This window comes from Oncorhynchus clarkii, chromosome 20 (assembly GCF_045791955.1).
Source record: "Oncorhynchus clarkii lewisi isolate Uvic-CL-2024 chromosome 20, UVic_Ocla_1.0, whole genome shotgun sequence".
Classification (NCBI taxonomy): Eukaryota; Metazoa; Chordata; class Actinopteri; order Salmoniformes; family Salmonidae; genus Oncorhynchus; species Oncorhynchus clarkii.
In genome coordinates this window covers 15,735,069-15,754,172 of record NC_092166.1, presented here as the reverse complement: position 1 = coordinate 15,754,172, position 19,104 = coordinate 15,735,069, and the positions used below count along the sequence as shown (strand labels likewise).

Sequence of the window (19,104 nt, the reverse complement as noted above, 5' to 3'; positions counted from 1 at the left end):
GGGTGTGCATTCAAGTGTGTGAGCGTGTCTATGTGTGTGTGTGCGTGTGTGTGTGTGTGTGTGTGTGTGTGTGTGTGTGTGTGTGTGTGTGTGTGTGTGTGTGTGTGTGTGTGTGTGTGTGTGTGTGTGTGTGTGTGTGTGTGTGTGAGAGAGAGAGAGAGTGTGTCTGTGTGTGTTTTGGAGGTATTCCCTGTCTGTGTAGCCTACTTATAAGTGACCACTTTCATTCTTGCATAAAGAACAAAAATAACTTCAAGGCACATGATCATATGTGCTTTTGTTAAAAAGTCACAAGGCGCATCTTTCATTTCAAGGCACAGATTGGATCATGCTCCCTAATTATTCAATTAGGCTGATTAAAGTGATATGAGATGGACAAAATGAATATTAATATATAAACGAATGTATATGTCAATGCCTGAAGATCACCGGGTTATGGTTAGGGAAATGGTTATCATTAAATGATGTCACAGAAATATATCAAAACTGGAACATTTGCTCCGTTATTGCTTTGATGAAAGTGTATACCAGCCAGCATGATCCGTCTTCATAAAAAGGACGCATCTCCTTTAAGAGAAAATGGGGCGCAACATCTACAATGGTAGGGGTGCATAAATCGACTGAGAATGTAAAATAGCATCATATCGCTAGCACCAATTATTTATCGTTAACAATTCATCAACAGTTATGTTATAATAATCAAGCAATGTGAACTTAAATCATTATACGAAGATTCATATGCAAGAACATTTGGAATATGTCCCTTGTCACCCCTTTCCCTGGCGCCGTCATTGTATGGATACGGACTGTACAGTGCGCTGCAGATTGCGTTGAATTAGCTGTTTGGTGTTGCCCTACAGTTTGGAGGCCATCCCCACACGTTCCGTATAACGGAACGATATTGCAGTATCCTTTGTTTTCCTTCGCTGTGTATCAAGGTAAGGAATTGACCTATGGTTTACCATATGCTTGTCTAGTAGCCGATATATTCTGCACAGACTGGCGTTGCCATGCATTCTTGACTTTTTTCGTCCGTTTCCCTCAATTCTCCATCACCGTAGGCTGAATGGATTGTTTGAATGATGTCAACTAGCTAGCTAGTTATTAAACACAAAATATGGAATAAAGTAAAGTCTGAGTAAAGTCAATTTCAGAATAAATTCGTGAACATGTGCGACGTCGTGTTTCAACCGGCATGCAAGCACCAGGCAACGTTCGTGCGTACTCCACTGTTGTTTTTTTTGGCTCACAACGCTCCATACAGGTTGTTGGTGGCTGTAATTTAGTAGCTACACTAGTTCTACAACGTTGCGTCATTACACCAGCCTGAAGCAGCAGGTCACAACGAAACGATGCAACTAAACCTCAATGTTGCTCTCTTTTTTTGCGGTTTTAACATTGTCATTGTGATGTTTTGGGTGGCTCGAGCGCTGGGGGATTGCGTAGTCCGCATCGTTATTGTATGATTGTATGGGGTTATGAGATGTGACATAATTCGAGTAATTGCCCGCTAACAAGCAGGGAAACTTGGACTCGCCAGTCCACTGAGAACATGGCATACAGGAGGACAATGTTATGGCCCTTCTGAGATATTGTGCTGTTTTTCTGTTTCTTACTGATATTTTCAGGCTGAGACACACTGTCTTTATTACATTAGTGGAAATTAAGTGCAAGTGTATTGCATTGATTATATATTAGCATTAGGTCTGTTAGCATCGAATGCCAATAGTTTAAAGCGGCAATCAGCAGTTGAAACATTAACTAAGTGCTGTCCCCGCCCCTGTTTCTGGTAAAAAGCTGAAGGATGGGGCTGGAGAATTGTAACAACTCTCAAATTCATAGACAGAGCTATGGCTGCAAGTACTGACCGTCCATGATATCAACATTATAGTTTTAACCATGTTTTGAGGCTCCTATATAGTGTTTGTTAACATTTACTTTGTTTAACAAACATTGGATTGAAACAAGCTTATATTTTGGGTCTGATGGGGTACAACAGTTGAACTAAGTTGAACTAACTCTGGCTGAATCATTTGATCTACAGTGCCTGGTACACAGCTGCACACAACAGGTTTAGTGTCAAAAGCTAAATATTGGGATTAGAGTGTGTTCGTTGGTAGGCTGGCGTGGAAAATGCATTTGGGTATATTATATCAGTGTGAACAGATTCTCAGGAAAATGCGAGGGAAAAGCATTAGGCTTGGATGAATTTAGCAGAAACACTTTATTTGAATGTTCCGTCATACTGCCTGCATAAGTCATAAACATGACTTAGTTTACCATAATATGTTTCCTATTGACAGTATGTTAAGCATGATATGCTTATATCAGGTTTATGACAGAGACCAACAGTGGGGTCATAAAGTAATGTCATGCCCCAAGTCCCTTTTATTACACATCAAATGTGTGCATTAAAAGTTAAGCTACCATTTAAAAAAAAATATGCATTTGGCCCAGGCCTAATCATTTTAAAGGGATACTGTGAGATTCTGTCAATTATCTCTACAGGTATGCTAGCGTAATGCTACTGTACTTGTAGACTTCTAGTCATTGCGCTACTGCTAGTTAAAACTAACTTCCGTCGCACTGCACGCAGAGACATTAAAATGGTATCCACAAGTTCTTCTGACTGTAGAAAAACAGCTTACTTGCCAGAATCTCACAGTATCCCATTAAAGCTTGACACTGTTGTGATGCATATTGCATAACAGCAGTAGCCGAACATTTTAGGCAAAAAACCTGACTGTGTGCGTCATAGGTTGCCGACTCGAAACAACACATTATGACACCGTCGACACATTCTGTCCCTGCTGTGTAATTGGCCAATTTGAATTCCCCTCTTGATCACATTAATATTAAACACTAAACCTGCCCAGTTGCTCACCAATTAACTCATCCCTTATCTGGCCTGGCCATGCACACCTGGGCTGGCACAGCCAAGACAACAGCAGCTGTTGATTCTAGTGTTCATCACTAAAACTTTTTATTTGTGAGGAATGCTGAACCTTGATGAATTGGAGAGACGGACATGTCTAACATATGGGTCTCACAGTCAATGCCAGGTCAGTGTGATACATAATATTCATTTCACTATTCCCAGTTATCTGGAGTAGTAGGCTGTGCTATTATACACTACATGTTTGTTGCACCTTGCAAAGGGATATCATTTAGGCTAGCCTACACTCTGCTATGGCAAGCAGCAAGGGATCATGTCAAGAGGAACACAGAAAGGCAGTAAATGCTAACTCTAAATTGTATTACCTTCACTAGGGAGTCATTAGCTTCACTCCTGAAAGTGTTATGACTGCTGCTTGTACTGAATGTCCATAGTGCTGCTGCCTCTCTATGCCATAAACATGAACCAAAAGTACCCCCTTAACATCTGTTGGGTTTACATGAAGAAAACAAAACATGAAGATGATAAGCTAGCCTACACATTTTCTTGCACAGGGAAAACCAGTATGTCACTTGAAAATATCACTTGTATGAAAATGTAGGCATGTTCCTAAAAACATTGAGGACATACAGTGCCTTCAGAAATTCATACCCCTTGACTTATTCTACATTTTGTTGTTACCGCCTGAATTCAGAATGGATTAAATATATTTTTTTCTCACATGTCTACACACAATACCGTTAATGACAGTGAAAACATGTTTTTAGAAATGTTAGCAAATTTATTGAAAATGAAATACAGATATCTAATTTACATATGTATACCCATGAGCCAGTACCTTGTAGAAGCACCTTTGGCAGCTATTACAGCGATTACAGAGTCTTTCTGGGTAAAGCTCTAAGAGCTTTCCACACCTGGATTGTGTAACATTTGCCTATTATTATTTTCAAAGTTTTTCAAGCTCTGTCAAATTGGTTGTTGATCATTGCTAGACAACCATTTTCAGGTCTTGCCATAGATTTTCAAGTATATTTAATTCAAAACTGTAACTCAGCCAGTCAGGAACATTCACTGTCTTCTTGGTAAGCAACTTCAGTGTAGATTTGGCCCTGTGTTTTAGGTTATTTTAAGGTGAATTATTCTCCCAGTGTCTGATGGAAAGCAGACTGAAGCAGGTTTTCCTCTAGGATTTTGCCTGTGCTTAGCTTCATTCCAATTTTGTGATATCCAATTGCGATCTTGTCTCATCGCTGCAACTCCCCAACTGGCTCGGAAGAGGCAAAGGACGAGTCATGCGTCCTCCGAAACATGACCCGCCAAGCTGCGCTTCTTAACACCCGCCTGCTTAAGCTGGAAGCCAGCCGCACCAATGTGTTGGAGGAAACCATAAAGCCCCCCCCCCCCCCCCACGGGTCTGGACCAATTGTGCGCCAACCTATGGGGCGATCGAACCCCAGGGTGTTGCGATGCAGTGCCTTAGACCTGCTTTTTCTATCCTAAAAAAACTCCCCAGTCCTTAGTGATGACAAGCATATCCATAACATGATGCAGCCACCACTATGCTTTCAAATATGGAGTGGTACTCAGTAATGTGTTGTATTGAATTTGCCTCAAATATAACACTTTGAATTTAATAAAAAAAAGTGATTTGCTTTGCCACGTTTTCCAGTATTATTTTAGTGCCTTGTTGCAAACAGGATGCATGTTTTGGAATATTTTATTCTGTACAGGCTTCCTGTAGTGACTGGGTGTATTGATAAACCATCCAAAGTGTAATTAATGACCTCACCACGCTCAAAGGGATATTCAATGTCTGCTTTTATTTTTACCCATTTACCAATAGGTGCCTTTTGCAAGGCATTGGAAAACAGCGTTGGTCTTTTTGGTTGGATATGTGTTTTAAAATTCACTGCTTGACTAAGGAACATTACAGATAATTAATTGTGTGTGTGTGGGGTACAGAGATGAGGTAGTCGTTCAAATATCATGGTAAACACTTATTACACAGTTATTACATACAGTGACTCCATGCAACTTATTGTGACTTTTCTTGCAATTTTTTACTCCTGAACTTATTTAGGCTTACCATAATAAAGGGGTTAAATACTTTCATCTTTAGAAGTGATGCTCTAAGCTGCTGCAAATGCCTGACCTGGAACAATCTGTGAACACATGAGCATCCATACATCATACACTGAGAATCATCAGACTACTAAAGCAGAGAGTATTAGCTGACGTAAAAGACCATCTTACACCTGTGTTTTTCAACCTTTTCTGTGCCAGGGACTAGCAAGCTGTGGTTCTCCGCCTTATAGCTGAGTTTAAAGCTATTAGTTGAGAACTGATGAAATAGTGAGTTGACACTATCTGACAGAGCAGATAAGTTAGCAACATCACATGGACCGGAGCTGGTCAACGGAACAGAGGGTTGAGAAACCTTATCCTACTCCTCCTCTGGTCCTCTGCTGATGTAGAGGTTAACCCAGGCCCTGCAGCCCCCAGCATCACTCCCATTCCCCAGGCGCTCTCATTTGACTTTTGTAACCGTAAAAGCGTTGGTTTCATGCATGTTAACATTAGAAGCCTCCTCCCTAAGTTTTTTTTTTTTCACGGCTTTAGCACACTCCGCCAACCCTGATGTCCTAGCCGTGTCTGAATCCTGGCTTAGGAAGGGCACCAAAAATCCTGAAATTTTCATCCCTAACTATAACATTTTCCGCCAAGATAGAACTGCCAAAGTGGGCGGAGTTGCAATCTACCGCAGAGAGAGCCTGCATTGTTCTGTCCTGCTATCCAGGTCTGTGCCCAAACAATTTGAGCTTCCACCTTTCCAGAAACAAGTCTCTCACCGTTGCCACTTGTTATAGACCCCCTTCAGCCCCAGCTGTGCCCTGGACACCATATGTGCATTGATTGCCCCTTATCTATCTTCAGAGTTCATACTGCCAGGTGACCTAAACTGGGACATGCTTAACACCCTGGCTGTCCTACAATCTAAGTTAGATGCCCTCATTCTCACACAAATTATCAAGGAACCTACCAGGTACAACCCTAAATCCGTAACCATGGGCACCCTCTTAGATACAGTGGGGGAAAAAAGTATTTAGTCAGCCACCAATTGTGCAAGTTCTCCCACTTAAAAAGATGAGAGGCCTGTAATTTTCATCATAGGTACACTTCAACTATGACAGACAAAATGAGGGAAAAAAATCCAGAAAATCACATTGTAGGATTTTTTTATTAATTGATTTGCAAATTATGGTGGAAAATAAGTATTTGGTCAATAACAAAAGTTTATCTCAATACTTTGTCATATACCCTTTGTTGGCAATGACAGAGGTCAAACGTTTTCTGTAAGTCTTCACAAGGTTTTCACACACGTTTGCTGGTATTTTGGCCCATTCCTCCATGCAGATCTCCTAGAGCAGTGATGTTTTGGGGCTGTTGCTGGGCAACACGGACTTTCAACTCCCTCCAAAGATTTTCTATGGGGTTGAGATCTGGAGACTGGCTAGGCCACTCCAGGACCTTGAAATGCTTCTTACGAAGCCACTCCTTCGTTGCCCGGGCGGTGTGTTTGGGATCATTGTCATGCCGAAAGATCCAGCCACGTTTCATCTTCAATGCCCTTGCTGATGGAAGGAGGTTTTCACTCAAAATCTCACGATACATGGCCCTATTCATTCTTTCCTTTACACGGATCAGTCGTCCTGGTCCCTTTGCAGAAAATCTACTATATTATCTTCTGGGATGAGTAGCAGGCAGTTGAATTTGGGCATGCTTTTCATCCAAAATTCCAAATGCTGCCCCCTTTCCTAGAGAAGTTAAATAAAGGTGAAATAAATAAATAACCATTAGCCAAGGCACGACCAGTTACTTTCCCACTTTCATGGTTAGTGTTCCTCCTTGGAAGAGAGAGGCAGGTATTTTGGGATGCTGATGTTTTACGTCCAACATTCTGTTTTATTCCTTGGCGTCTTGTTGAACAGTAAGATCTTCTACAGCTGTAAGAGAGTGAGTTTCTGCTGTTTTCCAAAAGGCACGACCAGACAGTCAGGTCTTCTATCCCTCTCGTTCTTCTTGTCGGGCGCAGCATGGGGTGCATCGTAATAGTCTAGAAAGGGCTTCCTTTCCCTCTCAATCTCCTCTTCATCTGCACTGATCTGAAAAGAAAGGGTAGGTGAATCATGAAAGGAAGTCCCTGGATACCTGCTGGGAATACATAGTAGCCATCTGATTAATAGACTTGCATGTGGTGGTTTTAGTCATTCTAAAACATTTTATTGCAACACAATCACTTGCCAATCAATAAGGGATATGTTTTGGCTTTATGAAATAGCAGAGGTAAATCTACCAGGTACATGGTGGTCAATTTAATCTACTTCTGATCTGAGGACACAAAGCAACTTATTGTGACTGTTACAAAGGTTAGTTAGGTCATTGAATTACACATCAAACAGCTAGTGATGTGCTATGTTCAGCAGGACCTGTACCACATGTCCTCTCTTCTATAATCTAGGCCGTTCCTTCCTCAGCCCCAGGGCATGATGTGGTGGTCATCGAGACGTCACACATTTTGATTAGGACATTTTAAGGCTGGCTATGTTTGTCTCGAACATTTGGAGTCAAAGAATTGTTGGCACTGGCAGTGACATTAAATATCCATGGTTCCTGAGATAAGTATGACTGCATAGCTACTCTTCCTGGGGTCCAGCAAACACTGCTAACCAACAACCTCAGTTTCTGTACTCAAACAATAGTGCCCTCTTGTACATGAGTACGCTAGTGTCTGAGGCATGTTAGCATGCCGTCTGAGGAGCAATAGAGAGAGACTGGGTCAGTCAGACAGCGTTCACTAGGACAGCTCCACTGATATGATCCTGGAGGGAGCAGAAAAATGGGGAGAGAGGGAGAAAGACTGCAGAGGGAGGAAGGGAAAAAGAGGGGTGTGAGGGGGGGGTTTAAAGTGGAGCAGTGGAGTTTTACTGAGACTGGTTATAAAGCTGGCACTCAGGAGGGAGGAGGAGAGGTAGAGGAGGGGTAGGAGGGAGAGCGAGTAGAGTACAAAGACTTTTGGGAGTGGGCATTTACTGTAGACCGTGGGAGTCTTGAAGGTTGACCATAGACATCTCTAACGGTAGTGTAGAGAATCATTGTACCATTTAAACCGCTGTGAAATATATTTTCCATTACCAAAAATATTGTATTTTCAGCTGTTGAAGCTGGGGTACAAAACCGAAAGTAAGACGCAAAAACAAAACTTTAAATGGGAAGCATAGAAATAGCGTACATAACCGATCTACTGCTTCTTAGACTTGCTTTCAATGAGAATGACAATCTATAACTCACATTTCTATTTTGAATTTTGTCGGGTCGCCCCAAAAAGTTACATATTGCAGCTGTAATGCGCTAAAACTAAGCTAGCTGTAATAAAGCCTTGCTGCTGATGCTCGTGAATTTTCTCTGATGGTTGTACTATACTTGAGTTAATTTACTGTTTACATTGTATGATAGTGGCATTTACTGGCTAGGTTGTATTGTGTCACTGTTATAGGCGTTGTTAGTGTGCCTGTAGTCTCAGCCAGGCTAGCTATTTTTATGTCTGAGCTGTTTGAGTTGGCTGGGCTAATTCGGAGATTGCTGTGGTGATAACATTATGGCTCATTAGAATTCTCTGGAAGGTTAGGCTATGTGAAAATGTGGCTGTGCAGTGTCAATTTAGGATTGTGATAATGCGACTTGGTTGTGGTAATGTAGTTTATGTCTGCATTTTGCTACAGATACTGTCTCTGTTGTGTCATATCGGAGATTAAAGTGTGGCCATTTTATTTATGGTTATGTGGCTGTCTCATGTTTCAGTTATGTTAAAGTGTGTACTACTGAGTCACTTTTGTGATAGTCTGGCCATCTAGGCTAGGTTTTGTTATTGTGTTGATGGTTGTGATAGTGTGGCCATCTAGGCTAGGTTGTGTTATTGTGTTGATGGTTGTGATAGTGTGGCCATCTAGGCTAGATTGTGTTGATGGTTGTGATAGTGTGGCCATCTAGGCTAGGTTGTGTTATTGTGTTGATGGTTGTGATAGTGTGGTCCTGGTCTCATATTTCTCAGCTCATGTGAATCCTCTGGAGGCTATTTAGACCCATCTGTCTGATTCCTGACACATCAATGGAGACGCAGCTGTAAAAAAACAGGGCCCCTTCAGGCCTTTTCCTGACAGAGTGAACACATCTCTGTGTGTGTGTTTTGCCTCCAGTCAACGGTTGCCCTACCTGCTGCTTGTTTTTTTAATGTCGAGTGCATCTGCCTCTGGAGAGACAAGAGAATTAGCTGATCTGATCATGTGGCCTAACACTCACCAGTGTGAGGCCTCCCGGATGGTCATTTGACTCCCAAAATCCTGATACCTCAACCATTCAACACATTACAGGCCAATCAAACACTCCTGAGCCCTGGAAAATAGGCCTACTAATAATTTGCATACTGTACACATTTAGTGTAGAGCCCTGTGCAAGAACTCCTTGGCAGACACTGTGTATTTGCGCTTGAATGCGAGGAGAGCTACTTTCAGCGGCATTCAGGATATAGGAACCTCCTTTTTTTCTGGCATGTGGGCCTAGGCCCAATGTCTTGTAATTTAAGTTAGTGTACATCTAAGCTACTTGACTTCCTGCCGTGCTGTTATGTGAGGGTGCACATCACACCCCTTTGTGCACACTAACTGATTCTCAAAGGGCCGAAGCCTTGACAGTGAATTATCTCGTTTTAGGATTAGATCCAGAGTGACATTTCTGTCCTGCTGGGGTTGTGCTTATGCCTCACCTTTGGTCTGCTTGGCGTTAAGCCTTCCTGGTTCTCAGGCTGTTATGTTGTGGCTTCTAAAGGCCTCTCAGGCAGACCTGTTCATATGCATGTTCAAATGCAAATCTATTGTTTTTACCCTCCAAGAAACAACAAACACTGATAGGCCTGGCCTACATAGGGCTGGGTGATTTTGTTTGACATTCATGGCAATGTATCATCCTAGATGTTTTGTTTGACATTCATATAACCCAAGTATTGTTATTAGGTTTCTAAATCGTGATCCCATTGAGATTATTAAACCTGTCGCAGTGGTCACCAACCGGTCCATCGTGATCGGCTGGTTGATTTTCAATGCATTCCTTGTCGATCACCAAACATTTCTGTAGAAAATCCAACGATAAAGGCTTGCGCTCCATTTTGTTCCATTTTTATTCGTGTTATGAATTTGGCGGTAGGTGCACTTGATTCATAAGCCCTGCGCAGCAGGTACTCAGTGTTCACATTTTTAACTATTTAATTTGTTACAGAAGATAAACTCTGCCTACCTGGCGGACCGGTGACTAAATCGAGTGCTGCGACTACTACGCTGGCCAATCGTTGGCCAATCGCTGGCCAATCGGATAGCTCAAATCACCATGCCCACAGAACTCTCACGACCCACAGCAAAGTTTGATAGGCTACTAGCCTATGTAAGCGTTAATAACTTTTAAGACCGTCCAAATTATACAGCAAAGAGCTGCTGTTTTTGAGTGAGTTCATGTTCAATTTTTTATTCAGGACTGTCAACACTGTTTTTATTCGACACTATTACAAAACATAAAACGCACTTCTCCTTACTTCCACTAGCGCTGCAATGAATGAGTAGCCAAGTATAGGCCTATCAAAGGCCCTGCGTTTTAGTATTAGTAGCTTGTCGTGTCTATTGTAATATTGTTGAATATTTAACATTCTCATATGAACAACATTAATTTGTGCATGAGGCAGATGCAATGTGACTCGAGTTTAGTCATCAGGTGGAAGACCTTTTCCCCCTCTCTCTAGTCATCAGGTGGGAGACTGTTCCCCCTCGCTCTAGTCATCAGGTGGGAGACTGTGCTTCCTCTCTCTGGTCAGTCTCACCGGAGGAAAGAAAGGAGAGCTCAGGGACCATGAGAGGCGGGACCCTCTTCTGTTCTCTCCCTCTCTCCACTGAGACTAATGCTGCGTTCAAAACAACTGGGAACTACTGGGGGAAACTAGATCCGACTGGGAAACAGTTTTGAACGGTCATCCAACTCGGGATTCATGGGACATCATGATTTTACCTTGGGCCCCAGTTGTCTTGAAAGCACCTTGACCAAACGCACATTTCAATTTATGCTCAGCTGTGTCTCACAAGTGCAACACCAACTGATCTATTTTGTTATCAAAGCTCGAGTTGTGAAATATAATATGGTCTGATTAACAATTTTGGGAGGCCAGTCATATAGCCAATATGCTGTGATAATGTATTAGTCCTTAACTTAATTCCTACACAACTGGTTTTATTAGGTTCATCAAATCACATTTTATTTGTCACTTGCGCCGAATACAGGTGTACCTGTATACCTTAGTGAAATGCTTACTTACAAGCCATTAACCAACAATGCAGTTAAGAAAAATACCTAATAAGAATAAAAGAAACAAAGTAACAAATAATTACAGAGCAGCAGTAAAATAAGAATAGCAATGTTAAGGTTACATTTTTTTTAGTGGTAGATCTCTGCTTGTTTTTAGACTGCGAAAGTGATCTTACTGCACCAGTAACCGAAAGGTTGTTTGTTCACATAGTTGGCTAGGGGTTTCGAACAATCTGTCTATGTGCCCTTGAGCAAGGAGCTTAACCCTAATTGCTTTGGATAAGAGCCAATTTTTTGCTTGACACAATTTCATGTGTCCTGAAGGTAGAACTCCGCCTACCCGGCAGGCCCAGAGAGCAAATCAATTACACCTTTAGGCCTGCCGCTGGCTAATTGGACAGCTCTGATTACCGTGTCTGCACAATTTTCTCGTGCCATAGACTGTAAAACAAAGCCTTGAACGCACAGCAAAGTTGATAATGTAAGATTTCAAAACTTTTAAGACAATGACTATAGAGAATGACTCAACGAATACAGCAAAGAGCTGCTGTTTTTATGAGTAAGTTCATGCTTAAGTTATTGAGCACTGTCAACACCTTGTTCAACACTTTTTTTTTATGAGACATAAAATGTGAGCTCTCTCTACTTTCACTCACGCTACAACCAGCACTGCACCTGCAATGAATGAGTCTAGTAAAGTGTTTCCATAAGCTTGTGTTGCTTTTATTATTGTCTTGCCATTTTTTAATATCCAGGAATATTTTACTTTCTCTGGTCATAGGAGTAACAACATTAATTGGTGCATGAGGCAGAAATAATGCAATGCGACTTGTGTTTCGCCATCAGCTGGAAGACTGTGTCCCATTTTCTCAGTGGAGGAAGGGAGAGAGGAGGGACGGTAAGTCTGGTGAGAGGCAGCCTCATCTCTGCTCCCTCCCTCACCTCAGACTGACCATCAGATGCAGGTCATCAGTCCAGTAAAAAAAGTACATTATTATGTTCACTCAGCTGTGCCTCAGAAGTAATACAACAAATGATCTATTACCAGTGTGATCATATACCTACAATTTTGAAATATCATTTGAAAATGGTCTGAAAATAACCACATTGGCAGGGAATTTCAAGCATAGCCAATATGCAGTGATAATGTATTGGGCCTATAGCCTTCTGCACAAACAGAACTGTTTTTAATTGGTTAATGTTGCATAGGTTTACGTTTTTTATGTCACGTTTAAATCAAATCTGAGCGGTAGATCTCGGTCTGCATTTTGAATTAGAACGTGATCTTGACTCAGGAAATCTTGGTGACCACTGGTGTAGAGACTTATTTACAGATGGCTGGGCATGCTACCAGAGTCGTGAGATTATTCCAACATCAGGTCGAATGAAGGGGGATTATACGGCAGCACTGCTGTGAGTGTGAACGACCCACCAGAAGGTACTGATGAGACAGACCATATAGTACCTTGCCTGAGCAGATGGTCTCAACCAAAGGTCTCCACAGGAACTGTTGAAGGGTGCCAGGTAACGAGCAGTTCCATATTTCCCAAACACAAACAAGCGGTGCAGAGAGCCAGAGAAGAGCTGTGTCTGCAGTAGCACTGTGGACGATTGTGACATTGACAGTATTCGGATAAAGTCACTAACTCCTCTCTGCTTGTAAAGGCCAATTGATTTGGGTTTCGAATTACAGTACCAGTCAAAAGTTTGGACACCTACTCATTCCAGGTTTTTAAAATTTAATTTTCATATTTTCTACATTGTAGAATAATAGTGAAGACATCAACACTATGAAATAACACATGGAATCATGTAGTAACCAAAAAAGTGTTAAACAAATCAAAATATATTTGAGATTCTTCAAAGTAGCCACTCTTTGCCTTGACAGCTTTGCACACTCTTGGCATTCTCTCAACCAGCTTCAAGAGGTAGTCACCTGGAATGCATTTCAATTGACATGTGTGCCTTGTTAAAAGTTATTTAGTGGAGTTTGAGCCAATCAGTTGTGTTGTGACAAGGTAGGGGTGGTATCAGTGGCGTAAAGTTATTTAACTTCTCTAAGGTAAGGGGCAGCATTTGGAATTTTGGAGTGAAAGCATGCCCAAATTACACGGCCTGCTACTCGGGCCCAGAAGATATGATATGCATATAACTGGTAGATTTGGATAGAAAACACTCTAAAGTTTTCAAAACTGTTAAAATAGTGTATGTGAGTATAGCAGACCTGATTTGGCAGGCGAAAACCTGAGAAAAATCCGTTCAAGAAGTAGTTTATTTTTTGGTTTTGTAATTTTCTATTCAATGCCATTACAGTATCCATTGACTTTAGACTCAAATTGCAGTTCCTATGCCTTCCACTAGATGTCAACAGTCCCATTGAAATATTATAGAACATTTAGGCTGAAAACAACCTGAGGATTGAATATAAACATCGTTTGATATGTTTCTATGAACTTTACGGATACAATTATTTTTGTCTGCCTGTTTTGACTGCGTTTGAGCCTGTGGATTACTGAAAACGCGCAAACAAGGTTTTTGGATATAAAGAGACTTTATCGAACAAAAGGAACATTTATTGAGTCAATGAATGTCTTCCGAGTGCAACCATATGAAGATCATCAAAGGTAAGGGATTAATTGTATCTCTATTTCTGACTTGTGTAACTCTTCTACTTGGCTGGCTACTGTTTGTAATGATTTGTCTGCTGGGCTATTTTCTCAAATAATCGTAAGGTATGCTTTCGCCGTAAAGCATTTTTAAAAATCTGATACCGTGGTTGGATTCACAATAAGTTAATCTTTAAACCAATGTATAACACTTGTATGTTTTCTGAATTTTTATAATGACTATTTCTTTATTTGAATTTGGCGCTCTGCAATCTCACTGGATGTTGGCAAGATAGGATGCTAGTATCCCACATACCCTAGAGCGGTTTAAACATCTTAAGGCTCCTTTTATCTCAATTTCCGCCTGAATGACGTGCCCAAAGTAAACTGCCTGTTGCTCAGGCCCTGAAGCCAGGGTATGCATATAATTGGTACCATTGGATAGAAAACACAGAAGTTTGAAGAAATGTTTAAATATTGTAGGACAATAAAACACTAAATATGGTAGGAGAAAATCCAAAGAAAAACTAACTGTAATTGTGTTTCTTTTGAGAGACCATCCTCTTAGAATGGCCAATATAAGGGCATACTGAGAATTAGCTCCCTGGATGCGATTCCTATGGCTTCCACAGGGTATGTTCAAGGTTTCAGGATTGTAACTTAAAAAACGAATAACAAATATCAGTTTTAGTACAGGGACACAGTCTTGGAAATTCGTGTTTGCGCGCGCTATGAAGACAGGACGCACCTGCTAAAATCGGTTTCCTCTTGAACATACTTCTTTCCGTAAGAAATATAATAGTTTGATTACATTTTAGGGTATCTGAGGAGTAAATAGAAATGTATTTTGACTTGTTGAAATGAAGTTTAGGGGTAGATTTTCAGATTCCTTTCTCTCCATGTTGAACGAGTGGATTACGCAATCGATGGCGCCAACTAAAGAGGGATTTTATCTAACAAAACGACACTACATTTTATAGCTGGAACCCTTTGGATGACAAATCACAGGAAGATTTTCAAAAAGTAAGTGAATATTTCATCGCTATTTGTGAATTTATGAAACCTGTGCCGGTGAAAAAATATTTTGATGTAGGCGCTGTCCTCAAACAATCGCATGGCATGCTTTCGCTGTAATAGCTACTGTAAATCAGACAGTTCAGTTAGATTAACAGGAATTTAAGCTTTCAACCGATTATAAGACACATATGTACCTAAATGTTTAATATCCATAATATTTATGATTATTTATTTGATTTGCGAGGCCTCCAGTTCCATCGGAAGTTGTCCCGCTAACTGACTTGCCTAGTTAAATAAAGGTTAAATAAAAACATCTCAGTGAGATTGACTAACAAAATCAATGCCCCCCCCCATTTGGTAATTCGACCATGATAGGGCGGTGCATAATTGGTCCAGTGTCGTCCAGGTTAGGGGAGGGTTTGGTCATCATTGTAAATAAGAATGTGTTTTTAACTGACTTGCCTAGATCATAGATCAAGAAGTTAAGTAAAAATACTTTAAAGTACCCAACAAAAACTACTTAAGTAGTATTTGTACTTTAGTTTATTTGTATATTTCTGACTTTATTTTCTTTACGAATGTAGTGAAGTAATCTACTTTTTTACATTTTCCCTGACACCCAAAAGTACTTGTTACATTTTGACAGGAAAATGGTCCAATTCACACACTTATCAAGAGAACATCCCTTGTCATCCCTAATGCCTCTGATCAGAAGAACTCACAAAACACAAATGCTTAATTTGTAAATTGTCTGAGTGTGCCCCTGGCTATCCGTCAATAAAAAAATCTAAATTTTGCAGTCTGGTTTGCTTAATATAAGGAATTTTAAATGGTTTATATTTTTACCTTTACTTTAGGCACACTGCTGCAGTGTGTGCAAACCTGGTCAAGAACTACAGGAAACGTATGATCTCTCTAATTGCAAACAAAAGGTTTCTGTACCAAATATTATAGTTCTGCTTTTCGGATGTATCAAATACTTATGTCATGCAATAAGATGCTAATTAATTACTTAAAAATCATACAATGTGATTTTCTGGATTTTTGTTTTAGATACCATCTCTCACAGTTGAAGTGTACCTATGATAAAAATGACAGACCTCTACATGCTTTGTAAGTAGGAAAACCTGCAAAATCGGCAGTGTATCAAATACTTGTTCTCCCCACTGTAAGTACATTTTAGAAATTCCATTTACTTTTGATACTTAAGTATATTTAAAACCAAATACTTTTAGACTTTTACTCAAGCAGTATTTTACTGGGTGACTTTTACTTGAGTCATTTTCTATTAAGGTATCTTTACTTGTACTCAAGTATGACAATTTAGTACTTTTTCCCACACAAGGTGGTATACAGAAGATAGCCCTATTTGGTAAAAGACCAAGTCTATATTATGGCAAGAACAGCTCAAATAAGCAAAGAGAAATGACAGTCCATCATTACTTTAAAACATAAGTCAGTCAATCTGGAACTTTTCTGTCGGGTCTCAACTTACTGTTATAGACTAATACACAAGGTGCAATTTCGAAATTTGGTTGTGCATCAGCAGTTTTTCTCTTATGTCAGTCACTCACTTATCCCAAGCCTGTTAACTTTAGATTGGTAAGTTATTCTAGCCAGCTATTTTATTTTTATTACAGGTCGAAGAAACATTTCAAACTAAGTATAGAATCAATCATTGGGATGTTTTTATCATAAATCTTCAATAAAGTTCCAACTGGAGAATTCCTTTGTGTCTAGAGGAGCAATGGAACGCAGGTCGATATCATGTGGAATGCGCATGACCAGGAAATGGCTCTCTGCCAGTAACCTGACTCATTCTGCTCTTATTCAGTCCCACAACACAGTAGAAACCTCATTCAAGTTTCTAAAGACAGTTGACATCTAGTGGAAGCCCTAGGAAGTGCAACTTCATTCATATCCCACTGTGAATTCAATAGGGCCTGGGTTGAAAATCAACCAACCTCAGATTTCTCACTTCCTGTTTGGATTTATTCTCAGGTTTTTGCCTGCCATATGAGTTCTGTTATACTCACAGACATCATTCAAACAGTTTTAGAAACTTCAGTGTGTCCTATCCAATACTAATACTAATATGCACATATTAGCAACTGAGACTGAGGAGCAGGCTGTTTACTCTGGGCACAATTCATCCAAGCTACTCAATGCTAGAGGTCAACCAATTAATCGGAATGGCCGATTTAATTGGCCGATTTTCAAGTTCTCATAACAATCTCTATTTTTGGACACCGATTTGGCCGATGTAAAAAAAAAATAAAAACAATTTTTTTTAATTTTTTTTTTTAAATATTGATTTTTTTACACCTTTTATTTAATCTTTATTTAACTAGGCAAGTCAGTTAAGAACACATTCTTATTTTCAATGACTGCCTAGGAACGGTGGGTTAACTGCCTCGTTCAGGGACAGAAAGACAGATTTTCACCTTGTCAGCTCGGGGGATCCAATCTTGCAACCTTACAGTTAACTAGTCCAACGCTATAACCACCTGCCTCTCGTTGCACTCCACGAGGAGACTGCCTGTTACGCGAATGCAGTAAGCCAAGGTAAGTTGCTAGCTAGCATGAAACTTATCTTATAAAAAACAATCAATCAATCAATCATAATCACTAGTTAACTACACATGGTTGATGATTTACTAGTTTATCTAGCATGTCCTGCGTTGCATATAATCTGACTGAGCATACAAGTATCTGACTGAGCGGTGGTAGGCAGCAGCAGGCTCGTAAGCATTCATTCAAACAGCACTTTTCTGTGTTTTGCCAGCAGCTCTTCATTGTGCGTCAAGCATTGCGCAGTTTATGACTTCAAGCCTATCAACTCCCAAGATGAGGCTGGTGTAACCGAAGTGAAATGGCTAGCTAGTTAGCGGGGTGCACGCTATTAGCGTTTCAAACGTCACTCGCTCTGAGACTTGGAGTGGTTGTTCCCCTTGCTCTGCATGGGTAACGCTGCTTCGAGGGTGGCTGTTGTTGTGTTCCTGGTTCGAGCCCAGGGAGGAGCGAGGAGAGGGACAGAAGCTATACTGTTACACTGGCAATACTAAAGTGCCTATAAGAACAACCAATAGTCAAAGGTTAATGAAATACAAATGGTATAGCGGGAAATAGTCCTATAATTCCTATAATGACTACAACCTAAAATGTCTTACCTGGGAATATTGAAGACTCGTTAAAAGGAACTACCAGCTTTCATATGTTGTGAGCAAGGAACTTAAACGTTAGCTTTCTTACATTCTCCAACACTTTTTTTTTGCATTATTTAAACCAAATTGAACATGTTTCATTATTTATTTGAGGCTAAATTGATCTTATTGATGTATTATATTAAGTTAAAATAAGTGTTCATTCAGTATTGTTGTAATTGTCATTATTAAAAAAATATTAAAAAATTGGCCAATTTAATCGGTATGGGCTTTTTTTAGTCCTCCAATAATTGGTATCGGCGTTGAAAAATCATAATCGGTCGACCTCTACTCAATACTGACCCTGCAGCCATAAGAAGTTAACTGCCCTGTTCAGGGGCAGAACGACAGATTTTTACCTTGTCAGCTCAGGGATTTGATCCAGCAACCTTTCGGTTACTGGCCCAACACTCTAACCACTAGGCTACCTTGCTCCCCCAGATTTCACATTAAAAACTGCAAACATTTCTCCCCACCCTATGAAAAAAATGTGTAGAGTTGCAGGAAATTTGCTTTAAAACGGCTAACTCTTCTTTCCGCCCCATGGCAAAATGTGTGGAATTGCAGGAAACACAATTTCACTTGGGACCCCCAAAAGACTAGGGCCCGTTCTGACTGTGTCGGTGTGGGTACGCCGACCGGCGAGCCTCTGCAGCCCCTCATGATGAATTCAGATTCCCCACCCCCATCAAAGTTCCCATCCCTGAGATAGAACATCCCTGGCCCAGCCTGCTCCTCCACAAATGTATTTTGTTGACATTTGTTTTGCTGTTGTCCCTCATGGTAAAGTAAAGATACCCAAGGACCGTATCCAAGTGTCCCTGCATCCTAAAGCTGGCTCCCTCTCACTTTCCATCCACAACTGCACCTGCTCATATCCAGTAACACAGGGACAAAAAACCTTTCTAATGTTATGTCAATGATTTGTGATCTCTGCAATACTAACAAGGGACATATGACAGCAATAGGACCAAAAACAGAC

At 40.6% G+C, this 19,104-nt stretch overlaps 1 protein-coding gene across 1 annotated transcript in view; it reads left to right on the top strand.

The window, feature by feature from the left end:
• Positions 1 to 847: 847 nt before the first annotated feature.
• The window catches only part of LOC139376000 (protein FAM110B-like), a 39,351-nt gene continuing 21,094 nt past the window's right edge, over positions 848 to 19,104 (top strand). The window contains exon 1 of the mRNA XM_071118018.1: positions 848 to 938. The gene's annotated coding sequence lies outside the window, so the exon portion shown is untranslated. The remainder of the gene's footprint in view (positions 939 to 19,104) is intronic.